This window comes from Panulirus ornatus, chromosome 7 (assembly GCF_036320965.1).
Source record: "Panulirus ornatus isolate Po-2019 chromosome 7, ASM3632096v1, whole genome shotgun sequence".
In the NCBI taxonomy this organism is placed as follows: Eukaryota; Metazoa; Arthropoda; class Malacostraca; order Decapoda; family Palinuridae; genus Panulirus; species Panulirus ornatus.
The window spans coordinates 14395420-14411376 of record NC_092230.1 but is presented as its reverse complement, the minus strand read 5'-3'; the positions used below and the strand labels follow the sequence as shown (position 1 = coordinate 14411376).

General features: G+C 41.9%; 1 protein-coding gene across 1 annotated transcript in view; it reads left to right on the top strand.

The window, feature by feature from the left end:
- The first annotated feature begins 12152 nt into the window (after nucleotides 1–12152).
- LOC139749422 (BTB/POZ domain-containing protein 7) overlaps nucleotides 12153–15957 on the top strand; it is a 409317-nt gene continuing 405512 nt past the window's right edge. Inside the window, exon 1 of the mRNA XM_071663268.1 lies at nucleotides 12153–13472. The gene's annotated coding sequence lies outside the window, so the exon portion shown is untranslated. The remainder of the gene's footprint in view (nucleotides 13473–15957) is intronic.

The window sequence follows — 15957 nt, the reverse complement described above, 5'->3', positions numbered from 1 at the left end:
AAATGTGAATAAGAGCAAGGTTATTAGGTACAGTAGGATTGAGGGAGAAGTCAATGTTGGAGTAAGTTTGAATGGAGAAAAACGGGAGGAAGTGAAGTGTTTTAGATATCTGGGAGTGGATTTAACAGTGGATGGAAACTTGGAAGCAGAAGTGAGCATTGGAGATTGTGTGGAAGGTGAGAACATTGTCTTGGAAAGCAAAAATGGGTATGGGTGCGAGGTGTAGGTGTGCGGAGGAGGGTGGATGTGTTGGAAATGAGATGTTTGAGGACAGTATGTGATGTGAGGTGGTTTGATCGAGATAGTAATGAAAGGGTAAGAGAGATGTGTGGCAATAAAAAGAGTGTGGTTGAGAGAGCAGTAGAGGGTGTATTGAAATGGGTTGGTCACATGGAGAGAATGAGTGAGGAAAGATTGACAAAGAGGATATATGTGTCAGAGATGGAGGGAACGAGAAGTGGGAGACCAAATTGGAGGTGGAAGGATGGAGTGAAAAAGATCTTGAGCGATCAAGGCCTGAACATGCAGGAGGGTGAAAGGCGTGCAAGGAGTAGAGTGAATTGGAACAGTGTGGTATACCGGGGTTGACTTGCTGTCAATGGATTGAACCAGGGCATGTGAAGCCTTCTGGGGTAAGCCATTGAAAGTTTTGTGGGGCCTAGATGTGGAAAGGGAGTTGTGGTTTTCTATTTATATACATGTGTATGTGAATAGGTTGGGCCATTCTTTTGTCTGTTTCCTTGTGCTACCTCGCTAACGCGGGAGACAGTGACAAAGTATAAGAATACATATATACAGGTACATCACTGATTTTCCGGCACTCTTAGTTCCAAAGCCTTGCCAGTTTAACCATTTTGCCTGACCAACCGTGGTCACATAATAATAATTCATCAACACACTTCTAACCCACCAATCATATATCTCCCATGTGTCTAAATTACACCATGGACTGCTAGAAATTTAGATTAAACAAATATTAAATGTAAATTAAATAATTAAATGAAATACCAGTACTTATATACCTGCTCAGGACTGAGGTGCTCATTCGCGAGTTTCACAAATTCAGCCACATATTTGGCAGCTCTTTCGTGGTTTGCAGACCACTTTTCTCTGCACACTTTTTATTTTATGGAAATTTCATGACGCTTCTTGAATCTTTGAAGCCGTCCTTCACTATAGTCATTCTTATGTTGTAATTTAAGTTCTCTATGGAACAACTTATCCTGGTCCATTATCATGCTACCTGACAAGTTCACTCTATTGTCATTTGCTTCTTGGAATCGCTGTCTACATAGAATTTTAATGTTTTCTCCCTTTGCTTCTTTATATCATAAACAGTTGTTGAACCAGTACCGTTGATGTCACACGGCCTATGCACCAAAATATCACGGTCCATTTTTTTCAACAGTTCTACTTTATCTTTGATTGATATGGACTGGTGTTTACGTTTGACACCACGACTAACACTCTCATATGTCTTAGAGGCCATAGCTAGGGTTAAATTTAAGCAAAATAAGCTAAGAATCTCACAGAATTGTGGTATCACCACCAACAAGTGCAGTCTAAAGAATGTAAATAAGCGCACTCTACACACAACGCCATCTATGGCTGTCCAGTATACTAGCCTGGTGGCCGTGGTAATTTCAAGTTCCCTCACATAGTTTTATCCAGGTGGAATGAGGTGCTGAACCATCAGTTGCCGGAAATTTGGTGGTGTACCTGTATGTATATCTTGGAGAGCAAAAATGGGTATGTTTCAAGGATTAGTGGTTCCAACAGTGTTATATGTGTGGCTGGATGGCAACGGAAATGGATGAAGGCAGCTATTATTTTTATTTATTTTGCTTTGTCGCTGTCTCCGGCATTTGCGAGGTAGCGCAAGGAAACAGACGAAAGAAATGACCCAACCCACCCCCATACACATATATATACATACACCTTCACACACGCAAATATACATACCCATACATCTCAATGTACACATATATATATACACACACAGACACACACACACATATATATATATATATATATATATATATATATATATATATATATATATATATATATATATATATATATATATTTTTTTTTTTTTTTTTTTTTTTTTTTTTTTTTTTAGACTTTGTCGCTGTCTCCCGTGTTTGCGAGGTAGCGCAAGGAAACAGACGAAAGAAATGGCCCAACCCCCCCCATACACATGTACATACACACGTCCACACACGGAAATGTACATACCTACACAGCTTTCCATGGTTTACCCCGGACGCTTCACATGCCTTGATTCAATCCACTGACAGCACGTCAACCCCTGTATACCACATCGCTCCAATTCACTCTATTCCTTGCCCTCCTTTCACCCTCCTGCATGTTCAGGCCCCGATCACACAAAATCCTTTTCACTCCATCTTTCCACCTCCAATTTGGTCTCCCTCTTCTCCTCGTTCCCTCCACCTCCGACACATATATCCTCTTGGTCAATCTTTCCTCACTCATTCTCTCCATGTGCCCAAACCATTTCAAAACACCCTCTTCTGCTCTCTCAACCACGCTCTTTTTATTTCCACACATCTCTCTAACCCTTACGTTACTTACTCGATCAAACCACCTCACACCACACATTGTCCTCAAACATCTCATTTCCAGCACATCCATCCTCCTGCGCACAACTCTATCCATAGCCCACGCCTCGCAACCATACAACATTGTTGGAACTACTATTCCTTCAAACATACCCATTTTTGCTTTCCGGGATAATGTTCTCGACTTCCACACATTTTTCAAGGCTCCCAAAATTTTCGCCCCCTCCCCCACCCTATGATCCACTTCCGCTTCCATGGTTCCATCTGCTGACAGATCCACTCCCAGATATCTAAAACACTTCACTTCCTCCAGTTTTTCACCATTCAAACTCACCTCCCAATTGACTTGACCCTCAACCCTACTGTACCTAATAACCTTGCTCTTATTCACATTTACTCTTAACTTTCTTCTTCCACACACTTTACCAAACTCCGTCACCAGCTTCTGCAGTTTCTCACATGAATCCGCCACCAGCGCTGTATCATCAGCGAACAACAACTGACTCACTTCCCAAGCTCTCTCATCCCCAACAGACTTCATACTTGCCCCTCTTTCCAAGACTCTTGCATTTACCTCCCTAACAACCCCATCCATAAACAAATTAAACAACCATGGAGACATCACACACCCCTGCCGCAAACCTACATTCACTGAGAACCAATCACTTTCCTCTCTTCCTACACGTACACATGCCTTACATCCTCGATAAAAACTTTTCACTGCTTCTAACAACTTGCCTCCCACACCATATATTCTTAATACCTTCCACAGAGCATCTCTATCAACTCTATCATATGCCGTCTCCAGATATATATATATATATATATATATATATATATATATATATATATATATATATATATATATATACACACACACACATACACACAATTCACACTGCCTTTATTCATTCCCATTGCCACCTCGCCACACATGGAATAACATCCCCCTCCCCCTCATGTGTGCGAGGTAGCATTAGGAAAAGACAACAAAGGCCCCATTCGTTCACACTCAGTCTCTAGCTGTCATGTAATAATGCCCAAAACCACAGCTCCCTTTCCACATCCAGGCCCCACAGAACTTTCCATGGTTTACCCCAGACGCTTCACATGCCCTGATTCAATCCATTGACAGCACGTCTACCCCGGTACACCACATCGATCCAATTCACTATTCCTTGCCCGCCTTTCACCCTCCTGCATGTTCAGGCCCCGATCACTCAAAATCTTTTTCACTCCATCTTTCCACCTCCAATTTGGTCTCCCACTTCTCCTTGTTCCCTCCACTTCCGATATATATCCTCTTGGTCAATCTTTCCTCACTCATTCTCTCCATGTGCCCAGACCATTTCAAAACACCCTCTTCTGCTCTCTCAACCACGCTCTTTTTATTTCCACACATCTCTCTTACCCTTACATTACTTACTCGATCAAACCACCTCACACCACATATTGTTCTCAAATATCTCATTTCCAGCACATCCACCCACCTGCGCACAACTATATCCATAGCCCACGCCTCACAACCATACAACATTGTTGGAACCACTATTCCTTCAAACATACCCATTTTTGCTTTCTGAGATAATGTTCTTGACTTCCACACATTCTTCAAGGCTCCCAGAATTTTCGCCCCCTCCCCCACCCTATGACTCACTTCCGCTTCCATGGTTCCATCTGCTGCCAAATCCACTCCCAGATATCTCAAACACTTCACTTCCTCCAGTTTTTCTCCATTCAAACTGACCTCCCAATTGACTTGACCCTCAACCCTACTGTACCTAATAACCTTACTCTTATTCACATTTACTCTCAACTTTCTTCTTTCACACACTTTACCAAACTCAGTCACCAGCTTCTGCAGTTTCTCACATGAATCAGCCACCAGCGCTGTATCATCAGCGAACAACAACTGACTCACTTCCCAAGCTCTCTCATCTACAACAGACTGCATACTTGCCCCTCTTTCCAAAACTCTTGCATTCACCTCCCTAACAACCCCATCCATAAACAAATTAAACAACCATGGAGACATCAAACACCCCTGCCGCAAACCTACATTCACTGAGAACCAATCACTTTCCTCTCTTCCCACACGTACATATGCCTTACATCCTCGATAAAAACTTTTCACTGCTTCTAACAACTTGCCTCCCACACCATATATCCTTAATACCTTCCACAGAGCATCTCTATCAACTCTATCATATGCCTTCTCCAGATCCATAAATGCTACATACAAATCCATTTGCTTTTCTAAGTATTTCTCACATACATTCTTCAAAGCAAACACCTGATCCACACATCCTCTACCACTTCTGAAACCACACTGCTCTTCCCCAATCTGATGCTCTGTACATGCCTTCACCCTCTTAATCAATACCCTCCCATATAATTTCCCCATCAATACTCAACAAACTTATACCTCTGTAATTTGAGCATTCACTCTTATCCCCTTTGCCTTTGTACAATGGCACTATGCAAGCATTCCGCCAATCCTCAGTTACCTCACCATGAATCATACATACATTAAATAACCTTACCAACCAGTCAACAATACAGTCACCCCCTTTTTTAATAAATTCCACTGCAATACCATCCAAACCTGCAGCCTTGCCGGCTTTCATCTTCCGCAAAGCTTTTACTACCTCTTCTCTGTTTACCAAATCATTTTCCCTAACCCTCTCACTTTGCACACCACCTCGACCAAAACACCCTATATCTGCCACTCTATCATCAAAGACATTCAACAAACCTTCAAAATACTCACTCCGTCTCCTTCTCACATCACCACTACTTGTTATCACCTCCTCATTAGTCCCCTTCACTGAAGTTCCCATTTGTTCACTTGTCTTACGCACTTTATTTACCTCCTTCCAAAACATCTTTTTATTCTCCCTAAAATTTAATCGCTATTTCTCACGTGAGTGAGGTAGCAACACGTATATATACATAAACACCCATGTATGCCCATATGCATACATATACATAACATACAGACATATACACAGAGATATACATATATACACATATACATATTTACACTTGCTTGCTTTTATCCATTCCTGTTACTACCCTGCCCCACAGGAAACAGCAGTTGCTCCCCCAACTTCAGTGAGGTAATGCCAGGAAAGCAGACAAATAAGGCCACATTCATTCACACTCATTCTCTCGCTGTCATGTGTAATGCACCAAAATCACAGCTCCCTATCCACACCTAGGTCCTGCAGACCTTTCTATTGATTACCCCAGACGCTTCATATCTCCTGGTTCACTCCATTGACAGTGTGTCAACCCCAGTATACCACATCATTTCAATTTACTTTTATTCCTTGCATGGCTCTCACCCTCCTGTATTTTCAGTCCCTGATCACTCAAAATCTTTTTCACTCCATCCTTCCCCCTTCAGTTTGGTCTCCCACTTCTCATTGTTCCCTACACGTTTGACACATATATCCCCTTGGTCAATCTTTCCTCACTCGTTTTCTCTTATGTCCAAACCATTTCAATACACCCTCTTCTGCTCTCTCAATCACACTCTTTATTTCCTCTCATCTCTCTTACCCTTTCATTACTTATTCAATTAAACCACCTTACACCCACATTTTGTCCTTAGACTTCATTTCCATCACATCCACCTTCCTCTGTACAACCCTATCTATAGCCCATGCCTCACACCCATATAACATTGTAAGAACTATTATTCCTTCAAACATACTCATTTTTGATCCAAGAATAACGTTCTCTCCTTCCACACATTCTTTATTGCTCCCAGAACCTTCTCCCCCTCCCCTACCCTGTGACTCACTTCCACTTCCATGGTTCCATTTGCTGCTAAGGCCACTCCCAGATATATCTAAAACACTTCACTTCCTCCAATATATGTTTGTGGTGACGAGTCCAGCCTCAGACAAAAGTCCACATCAAAGCTGGGCCTTAATTGACATATAGAGAGAGGTATGAAAGGGTTATTTAATGTATGCATGTATGACTCATGGTGAGGTGCCTGAGGATTGGCGGAATGCGTACATAGTGCCATTGTACAAAGGCAAAGGGGATAAGAGTGAGTGCTCAAATTACAGAGGTATAAATTTGTTGAGTATTCCTGGTAAATTATATGGGAGGGTATTGATTGAGAGGGTGAAGGCATGTACAGAGCATCAGATTGGGGAAGAGCAGTGTGGTTTCAGAAGTGGTAGAGGATGTGTGGATCAGGTGTTTGCTTTGAAGAATGTATGTGAGAAATACTTAGAAAAGCAAATGGATTTGTATGTAGCATTTATGGATCTGGAGAAGGCATATGATAGAGTTGATAGAGATGCTCTGTGGAAGGTATTAAGAATATATGGTGTGGGAGGCAAGTTGTTAGAAGCAGTGAAAAGTTTTTATCGAGGATGTAAGGCATGTGTACGTGTAGGAAGAGAGGAAAGTGATTGGTTCTCAGTGAATGTAGGTTTGCAGGAGGGGTGTGTGATGTCTCCATGGTTGTTTAATTTGTTTATGGATGGGGTTGTTAGGGAGGTGAATGCAAGAGTTTTGGAAAGAGGGGCAAGTATGAAGTCTGTTGTGGATGAGAGAGCTTGGGAAGTGAGTCTGTTGTTGTTCGCTGATGATACAGTGCTGGTGGCTGATTCATGTGAGAAACTGCAGAAGCTGGTGACAGAGTTTAGTAAAGTTGTGAAAGAAGAAAGTTAAGAGTAAATGTGAATAAGAGCAAGGTTATTAGGTACAGTAGGGTTGAGGGTCAAGTCAATTGGGAGGTAAGTTTGAATGGAGAAAAACTGGAGGAAGTAAAGTGTTTTAGATATCTGGGAGTGGATCTGGCAGCGGATGGAACCATGGAAGCGGAAGTGGATCATAGGGTGGGGGAGGGGGCGAAAATCCTGGGAGCCTTGAAGAATGTGTGGAAGTCGAGAACATTATCTCGGAAAGCAAAAATGGGTATGTTTGAAGGAATAGTGGTTCCAACAATGTTGTATGGTTGCGAGGCGTGGGCTATGGATAGAGTTGTGCGCAGGAGGATGGATGTGCTGGAAATGAGATGTTTGAGGACAATGTGTGGTGTGAGGTGGTTTGATCGAGTAAGTAACGTAAGGGTAAGAGAGATGTGTGGAAATAAAAAGAGCGTGGTTGAGAGAGCAGAAGAGGGTGTTTTTAAATGGTTTGGGCACATGGAGAGAATGAGTGAGGAAAGATTGACCAAGAGGATATGTGTGTCAGAGGTGGAGGGAACGAGGAGAAGTGGGAGACCAAATTGGAGGTGGAAAGATGGAGTGAAAAAGATTTTGTGTGATTGGGGCCTGAACATGGAGGAGGGTGAAAGGCGGGCAAGGAATAGAGTGCATTGGATCGATGTGGTATACCGGGGTTGACGTGCTGTCAGTGGATTGAATCAGGGCATGTGAAGCGACTGGGGTAAACCATGGAAAGCTGTGTAGGTATGTATATTTGCGTGTGTGGACGTATGTATATACATGTGTATGGGGGTGGGTTGGGCCATTTCTTTCGTCTTTTTGCTTGCGCTACCTTGCAAACGCGGGAAACAGCGACAAAGCAAAAAAAAAAAAAAAAAATGAAAGGGAAAAAGAAAAGACCAGGGAGAGTATTTTACAAAATTGGAGGAAATGAAAAACCTGTGTTTGACATCTGCCAGATCATAATTACTAGGACATGGGAAGTTAGGGAGTTCCAAAGCTTCAATGAGTAGGGAAAGAAGCAGTTATCAAAACGGCCCACCCTTGAGTTGCTGATGGCTACATAGTAATCATGTGACTCAGCAGCTTGCCAAGTATTGTGTGGTCTAGGTATTGGTTGGGGCATACAAGCAGCCAGCTCTTGGGAGCAAAAACCAAAGTAATACCTCTAGAGGAGGGAAAGTAAATCAACATTTTGGTGTATGGTAAATTGGTGAACTTTGGAAGTTAACATGGGACAGTTTGTAAGTTAGACTGCTTTGACTCAACTCTGTCAAGTATGGGTGCAGAACTAGAACCACCCCAGATGGTATGGTCTCATCAATGCATAGTTCACTTTTCAGGAAGTCATAGATAGGTTCCATGAATGTTGTTTAGACCTATTGTAGTGTTTAGTTTAGTTCTCCCCAAGTCATGATTTAGCTCCCTTTTGTGCCAAGTTTGACCCCCTCAGTGCATAGTTTGGTCTTCAGTCATATTTTAGTTTGGTCACTTAATTGTATTATTTGGTCTTCATTAGCTCATGTTTTTGTCCTTTTAGTGCATAGCTTGGTCCTTAGTAGCACAGTTTTGTCTCCTGTAGTTCATACTTGTCATCATTAGTTTAGAAATGGCCTCTCTAGTTTATGGTTTGGTCCTCACTAGTGCTAACTTTGGTTTCCTAAAGGAGACCAAACTAAGTGCTACTTGATGATCACACTATCCACTAAAGAACATTGAACCCAGTGCTACTGAAAACCAAACTAGGGACTAAAGGAACCAAACTCTGCAACACTGAGGACCAAACTAAGAACTGAAGGGGATCAAACTGTGCACTTCCAAACACAAAATTATTTTTAAAAAGAGACCAAACATTGTACTACTGAAGATAAAATCATGAACCAAAAGAGACCAAAGTTTGGGCTACTGAGGATCATACTATGTACTAAAGCAGACCGAACTTTGCACTAATGAGGGCCAAATTTGCTATGAACTAAAGACACCAGACTGTACTGTTAAGGATCAAACTATGAACCGGAGAAGATAAAACTGTACTACTAAAGACCAAACTGTGAACGAAAGGAGACCAGACTCTGTACTAATGAAAATCAGACTATGGAGTAGAGGAGACCAAACTTTGTGCTACTGAAGACCAAACTATGAACTAATGGAGACAAAAGTATGCACAACTGAGAACGAAATTGCAAACTGAAGTGCACAGTATGTCCCTCGGGAGCTCAGTTTGGATCCTTGAATAATTAGCATAGTTCTCATTACCCCATAGTCTGATGTCCTTTTGTACTTAGTTTGCTCCTTATAAGTCTGAAGTCCTTCATTACATAGCTTGCTCCGCATATAAACTTAATTTTGTATTATAAAGTGTTGTGTGGTCCTTGCTTGTTAGTGTATAGGTTTGTTTTCAATAGTGCAAAGTTTGCTCCTATTTTGCATCGATCACTTTTCTTTTAGCATGTAGCTTAGTACCCATTAATCCATAATTTAGTTTGCTATTGCAGTTGTTTACCTTTTTTTTGGTATTTACTTTGTGTGCATGTGTACGTGTAGGAAGAGAGGAAAGTGATTGGTTCTCAGTGAATGTAGGTTTGCGGCAGGGGTGTGTGATGTCTCCATGGTTGTTTAATTTGTTTATGGATGGGGTTGTTAGGGAGGTAAATGCAAGAGTTTTGGAAAGAGGGGCAAGTATGAAGTCTGTTGGGGATGAGAGAGCTTGGGAAGTGAGTCAGTTGTTGTTCGCTGATGATACAGCGCTGGTGGCTGATTCATGTGAGAAACTGCAGAAGCTGGTGACTGAGTTTGGAAAAGTGTGTGGAAGAAGAAAGTTAAGAGTAAATGTGAATAAGAGCAAGGTTATTAGGTACAGTAGGGTTGAGGGTCAAGTCAATTGGGAGGTGAGTTTGAATGGAGAAAAACTGGAGGAAGTGAAGTGTTTTAGATATCTGGGAGTGGATCTGGCAGCGGATGGAACCATGGAACGGAAGTGGATCATAGGGTGGGGGAGGGGGCGAAAATCCTGGGGGCCTTGAAGAATGTGTGGAAGTCGAGAACATTATCTCGGAAAGCAAAAATGGGTATGTTTGAAGGAATGGTGGTTCCAACAATGTTGTATTGTTGCGAGGCGTGGGCTATGGATAGAGTTGTGCGCAGGAGGATGGATGTGCTGGAAATGAGATGTTTGAGGACAGTGTGTGGTGTGAGGTGGTTTGATCGAGTGAGTAATGTAAGGGTAAGAGAGATGTGTGGAAATAAAAAGAGTGTGGTTGAGAGAGCAGAAGAGGGTGTTTTGAAGTGGTTTGGACACATGGAGAGGATGAGTGAGGAAAGATTGACCAAGAGGATATATGTGCCGGAGGTGGAGGGAACAAGGAGAAGAGGGAGACCAAATTGGAGGTGGAAAGATGGAGTGAAAAAGATTTTGTGTGATTGGGGCCTGAACATGCAGGAGGGTGAAAGGAGGGCAAGGAATAGAGTGAATTGGAGCGATGTGGTATACCGGGGTTGACGTGCTGTCAGTGGATTGAAGCAGGGCATGTGAAGCGTCTGGGGTAAACCATGGAAAGCTGTGTAGGTATGTATATTTGCGTGTGTGGATGTATGTATATACATGTGTATGGGGGGGGGGTTGGGCCATTTCTTTCGTCTGTTTCCTTGCGCTACCTCGCAAACGCGGGAGACAGCGACAAAGTATAATAAAAAAAATATAAAACTTTGTTGTAGTGATAGTTTGATCCCCATAATTGCATAGTTTGGGTATTATAATTGAATATTTTTAGATTATTTGGTACACTGGTGTGTTGTGGCAAGTTTGAAATGATGTTAGTTTCCCTCAGCTTTATAGCTTGGTCACATTCAATACATGGTGGATCTCTTTCACTGGTAAGGTAGTGTTCCTAACTGTAGCTTATTTCACCTGTGACTAGTAGTGGCTACTTGGGAATTTATTGTTTGGGCCCAGGTTGAGGGTCCATTATTGCATACTTTATGCTTCTTTATTGTAAGCTGCAAGTCCCTTTAGTGTGCAGTTTGGGTCGGTTGTGAGCTGTAAATGTGTAGTTTCTTAGTTGGATTGTGGATGTTTCTTGCCATTCCTATGGTCAACTTGATGTGGTTTTGGTGTACATAGTCTTCCTATTTAAAGCTTTAAATATGCTTTGATATTCACTTTAGTCATCTCTCTCACTCCCTCCATTCACCCCCTCCTTATTATTGCAGTTGTCATTTGCATCATAAATGTCATTATAGCATTTTCTTGGTGCTTTTTTTTCTCTAGCTTCTTTGTGGTGCCACTTTGAGCTCTTTCCTTTCAAGGATCCTTCCTCTGTAGCATCCCATCATGCCAGCCTTCCCTCTCCCTTTTATGTCAGATGACAGAGGTAAGCACTTTGCGCTTATCCCTTGCCCTTCTTCCGTAAAGGCCCATTAATAGAGGATTAATAGGGGGATGGGGAAGGGAGATCACGGGATAAAGGAGAGGGATGTGTGAGGTGAATAGGGAAGTTGTTAAGGTAAGGATTACATGAAATAGTGTAAGTAGTGGGTGAGATAAGATAAACTGGGGGAGCTGGTAGGGAGTGGGGAAATAGAGTGGAATGTTGTTTATATAGAAAAGGAAGTGGGTAAGAGAGAGTGCGCAAATTAAGGTAGACTAGAGAAATTATGAGACTTAGTAGTGATTTGATTCGTTTAAAGCTTGAAAATAGGTAAAGTAATGAGAATGAGTTTTAGAATGTTGGAACAGTTGAGTAAAAGTGATAAACAAGTTACAGATGGAGGATGAGATAATACTGTTTGATAAAAAGTTAGTATGGGGAGGTGAGGCGATGAGATTAGGGTATAGTGGTGAGCTGATGAGGGTGGGGGTGGGGGGTAAATGAGAAAGGTGAGAGGGTTAGGGCGCAGTAGCAATAATTACGCCTGGTGTCTCAGGGCGAGTCGAGTGATGTTGGTGGCGGGCGTGTTGCCATGGTTACCAGTGTTGTTACCTCGTCCCGAAGCTTTGCCACCCCCGCCTCCTTCTGCCGCCCACCTCCTTCACTGTCTTCCACCCGTGTCCTCCCATGATCACCTACACACTTGTACATTACCGGATGAATGGCTGTGTTACCATGTTAGGGTTTATCTGTTTTCCTTTCTTTAGAAACGTTTTATCCTTGACTGTTTGTGTTTGTGGACCAAGTCGTGGCCGCAGTCGTAAGTGGTGCGGGGACACGGGGGTAGACTCGTTGAAGTGTTGTGTCGTCAGCTGTAGAACCACTAGCTTTACAGGCGGAGCGCACTATGGCTAGTTACCGAGCCTCATGTGTTTGTATGTGTAAGAGATACAGTATTGCCTGCAGCCTTTACTTTTAGTCCGCGCGGTACATAATTTTTGCTGAAATTCTTCGACCCTTTGAGGCCAAATTAGATATTACTGTGACTACAGTAAATATGATTGGAGGCACCTTCCCAGGGTAGCTAACGTGACAGCCGCACGTGGGGGAAGTTATGTGAGCCGTGGCCGTAAAGTGTATTGTCAGTAGTAGAGAGGTGGTGACGGGGTTAGTGACTGCCACTACTGTTTGTGACGGGCAGGTAGGCCTACACCTTGGGCTGAGCTCCCCCATGACACCAGCTGCTTTCCAGGATGACATCTCATTTTGATAAACCACTGTCTAACAGAACATCCTTCCCAGTCTCCATATTTAGTCTTAGACATGATGAACAGAGTTCACACCAGTCTATCAAGATCTGCCATTAGTGATGATGCTCGATGCAATCTGAATCAGTTTAAAACTGTTGTCTCGGATTACCTGCTGATAATGGTAACATGATGGCCCAGCATGCTGCTTGTTATTACTTTAGCAGAGATGGCAAAGGTGGGCGATGATGAAAACATAGTATCAGATGGTAGCAGTGATAAACCTTGCATTGGTCATGTAACACGAAAGTGTAAGTATTGAAAGATGAAATGAATATGGAATCGTATTGGGAACGAAATTCATCAAATGAGGAAGATGTGTAACAGTGTTGTTAATATTCACTTTAGAGTGTGAAGAAATCATGTGGTGTGAGTAATGATTAGAAAATGATGGCACTACCCATTTAATGACACCTCAAACCCAGATATTCTAGGAGCTGGAAGAATGAGAAGTTGGCTGCTGGCCTCAGAAACTGATTTTTTGGGCCTTGCATCAGCACAGGCTCTAGGAATGGCTTGGAGGTAAGTATTTTTGCTTACTTGTAACTGGTCTCAAGAAGTTTGTTTCTTTTTTTTTTTCCTGGCACAGGAGAGCCCAAAAATTTGTCACAGGGTACAAGAATATGTTGTATGCCATCTAGATTGCTTGAGTTTTGTTTACATTAGCTGGTAGAATAGATTATTATGTAAATATTGATAGCAAATCAAATAAAAGATTTGTTCAAGTACCAGTTTAGGGGTGCCAGTGAAATAGCATAGAACAGTGCATATAAGTGATTTAGATCAGAGGAACATGAATTGGAGCATTATATTTTATGATCCAGTAATGGCTTGATAATGCAGCCTATGAACTGGGAAGATATGGGATAAAAGTGAGGGAAACACTTCTGGAAACCAACAATTTTTTTCCTAAACTCTCTCTCTCTCTCTCTCTCTCTCTCTCTCTCTCTCTCTCTCTCTCTCTCTCTCTCTCTCTCTCATGAACAAACATTTAAATCAAGGCCAGGCCTTAATTTAAATATATAGAGATTAACCAAAGGTGGAAGAAGGAAAAATAAGAATTTTGGAGAATTGAAAGACCTGTCTTTTAAAAGGTACCGGGTCATAGTTATTGGGGAAGACATGAGGGTGTAGAAAGTTTCAACACTTACAGGATTAGCAAAAGAAGCAATTTTCAAAATGGCCTATCCTTCAGTTGCTAAGAGCCACATAGTTATCATGTGACACAGCATTTTGCCAAGCATTTCCTGATGTAGCTAGTTGTGAAGGTACACAGGTAGCCAGCTCTTGAGGGCAAAAACCAAAGCAATACCTTTAGAAGAGGGAAAGTCAACCAACATTGCAGCGTAGGTCAAGTGCGTCAAGAAGTTGGCTAAAGTTGATAAGTTGAGACTCAACTTTGTCAAGTAGGGATGCAGAGCAAGAACCATCCCAGATGTAAGAGCAGTACTCCCTACAAGCACAGATAAGTAACTTTTATAAAATGGACCAACTGTTCTGAAGGAAAAGAAATTATGATATTTAAGCAGGACTCCCAGTTTCTTTGAAGGATGCCTCAGGCTTAGCCATTTCCATGGTGTGGATGGTATGGTAATACTAAATCTGTTCATTTAGTCAAGGTGTGAGAGGGTAGATGGAAGGTAATAGGAAAATTGAGGAATTTTCAATTGAGAGATGGGCAGAAACTGGGTCTTGGTGGCACTGTACTTAATCAGATTTCATGTACCTCACTTAGATATCGTGTCCAAGTCTGAGTTTATTGAAAAGGTTCTGTCAAGATGAGATGCAGATTGAGTGAGAAGATAATTTTATTTGTTGAGTGTACCTGTTCTGAACATTAGGGCTTCTAGATGCTGTGCAAAGTTATAATGTGTAGAACCTTGAAAGATGGAATTTTTTGGCCTTCATGGCCAGGCCCTAGTACTCCATGATCATGAGGTATCTTCCTTATGATTTTAAACTTATAGGTTGCTTATCGTGTTGGTTAAGGACAAGCCTTGTTACCCTTGGATCCTGAGGTATCTTCCTTATAAGGTAAAGCTGGTAGGTTGCCTGTTGTAAGTGAATGCATTGAACTAAGTGTAATTTATAGAGAAGAGGTGGCCTTGAAATGTCTTTCAAGGCCTGTCTTTGATAGCTTAAGCCCTCTCCCAGATTCTGAATTACTTACAACCAAAATCTCAGGCCTCTAGGTTTAACATGAACCTGTAGTAAATTTGAACCTCGAAAGGTGGCTTTTTTTGGCCTTCTAACAGGATTTGGTACCCTTGGATCCTGCCTTTAATCCTGAAGTGCTTTCATTAGAATTTGAAGCTTCTAGGTCACCTATCTTAAATGAATGCTTTGAATCAAGTATAACCTTTAAGACTAAGGCAGTGTCTAGTGGACCCTAATTGGCCTTCAGGGCTAGCATGAGGAGGCTTTAAATGTAACCCATATTCTGAATTACTTATGCCAATTATTTAGGCCCTTCAGGTATTATATGAAGCTGTAGTAAGTGTGAACTATGCAAAGTTGCCTTTGTTTGACAATAAGGCTGTCCTCTGGTACCCTTGAATACTGCTATTGTTCTTGAGGTACTTTCATTGTAACTAAGGCTGCAAGTTTGCCAATTTGGGATGAATCCTCTGAACAAGTGTAATCTGTAAGGTTAGGTTGGGCTTTGTTAACCTTTAGTGGCCTCAAAACTGCTGTCTTGGCCAACATGCATTAAATTAAAATATTGCTCAGAATGTGATATATTTTCCACCAAAATATAGAGCCTCTGGGTGGTACTTGTAGATGCAGTAAGTCAGAACTTTGACAGATGGCTACAGTTGATGCCCTTGATATTGCCTTTGATTCGAGGCATGTTTATTATGATTTGAGGAGAATTGCTAGGTTGCCTGTTTTGAATTAGTGCAGTGATTGAAATGAGCTCACTAAGGTTAGGATAGCCTTTAGTTTTCTAAAAGATGGCCTTCAAGGCCAATGTGTAGCATCTCAAAATCATTTCCAGGTTCTGATG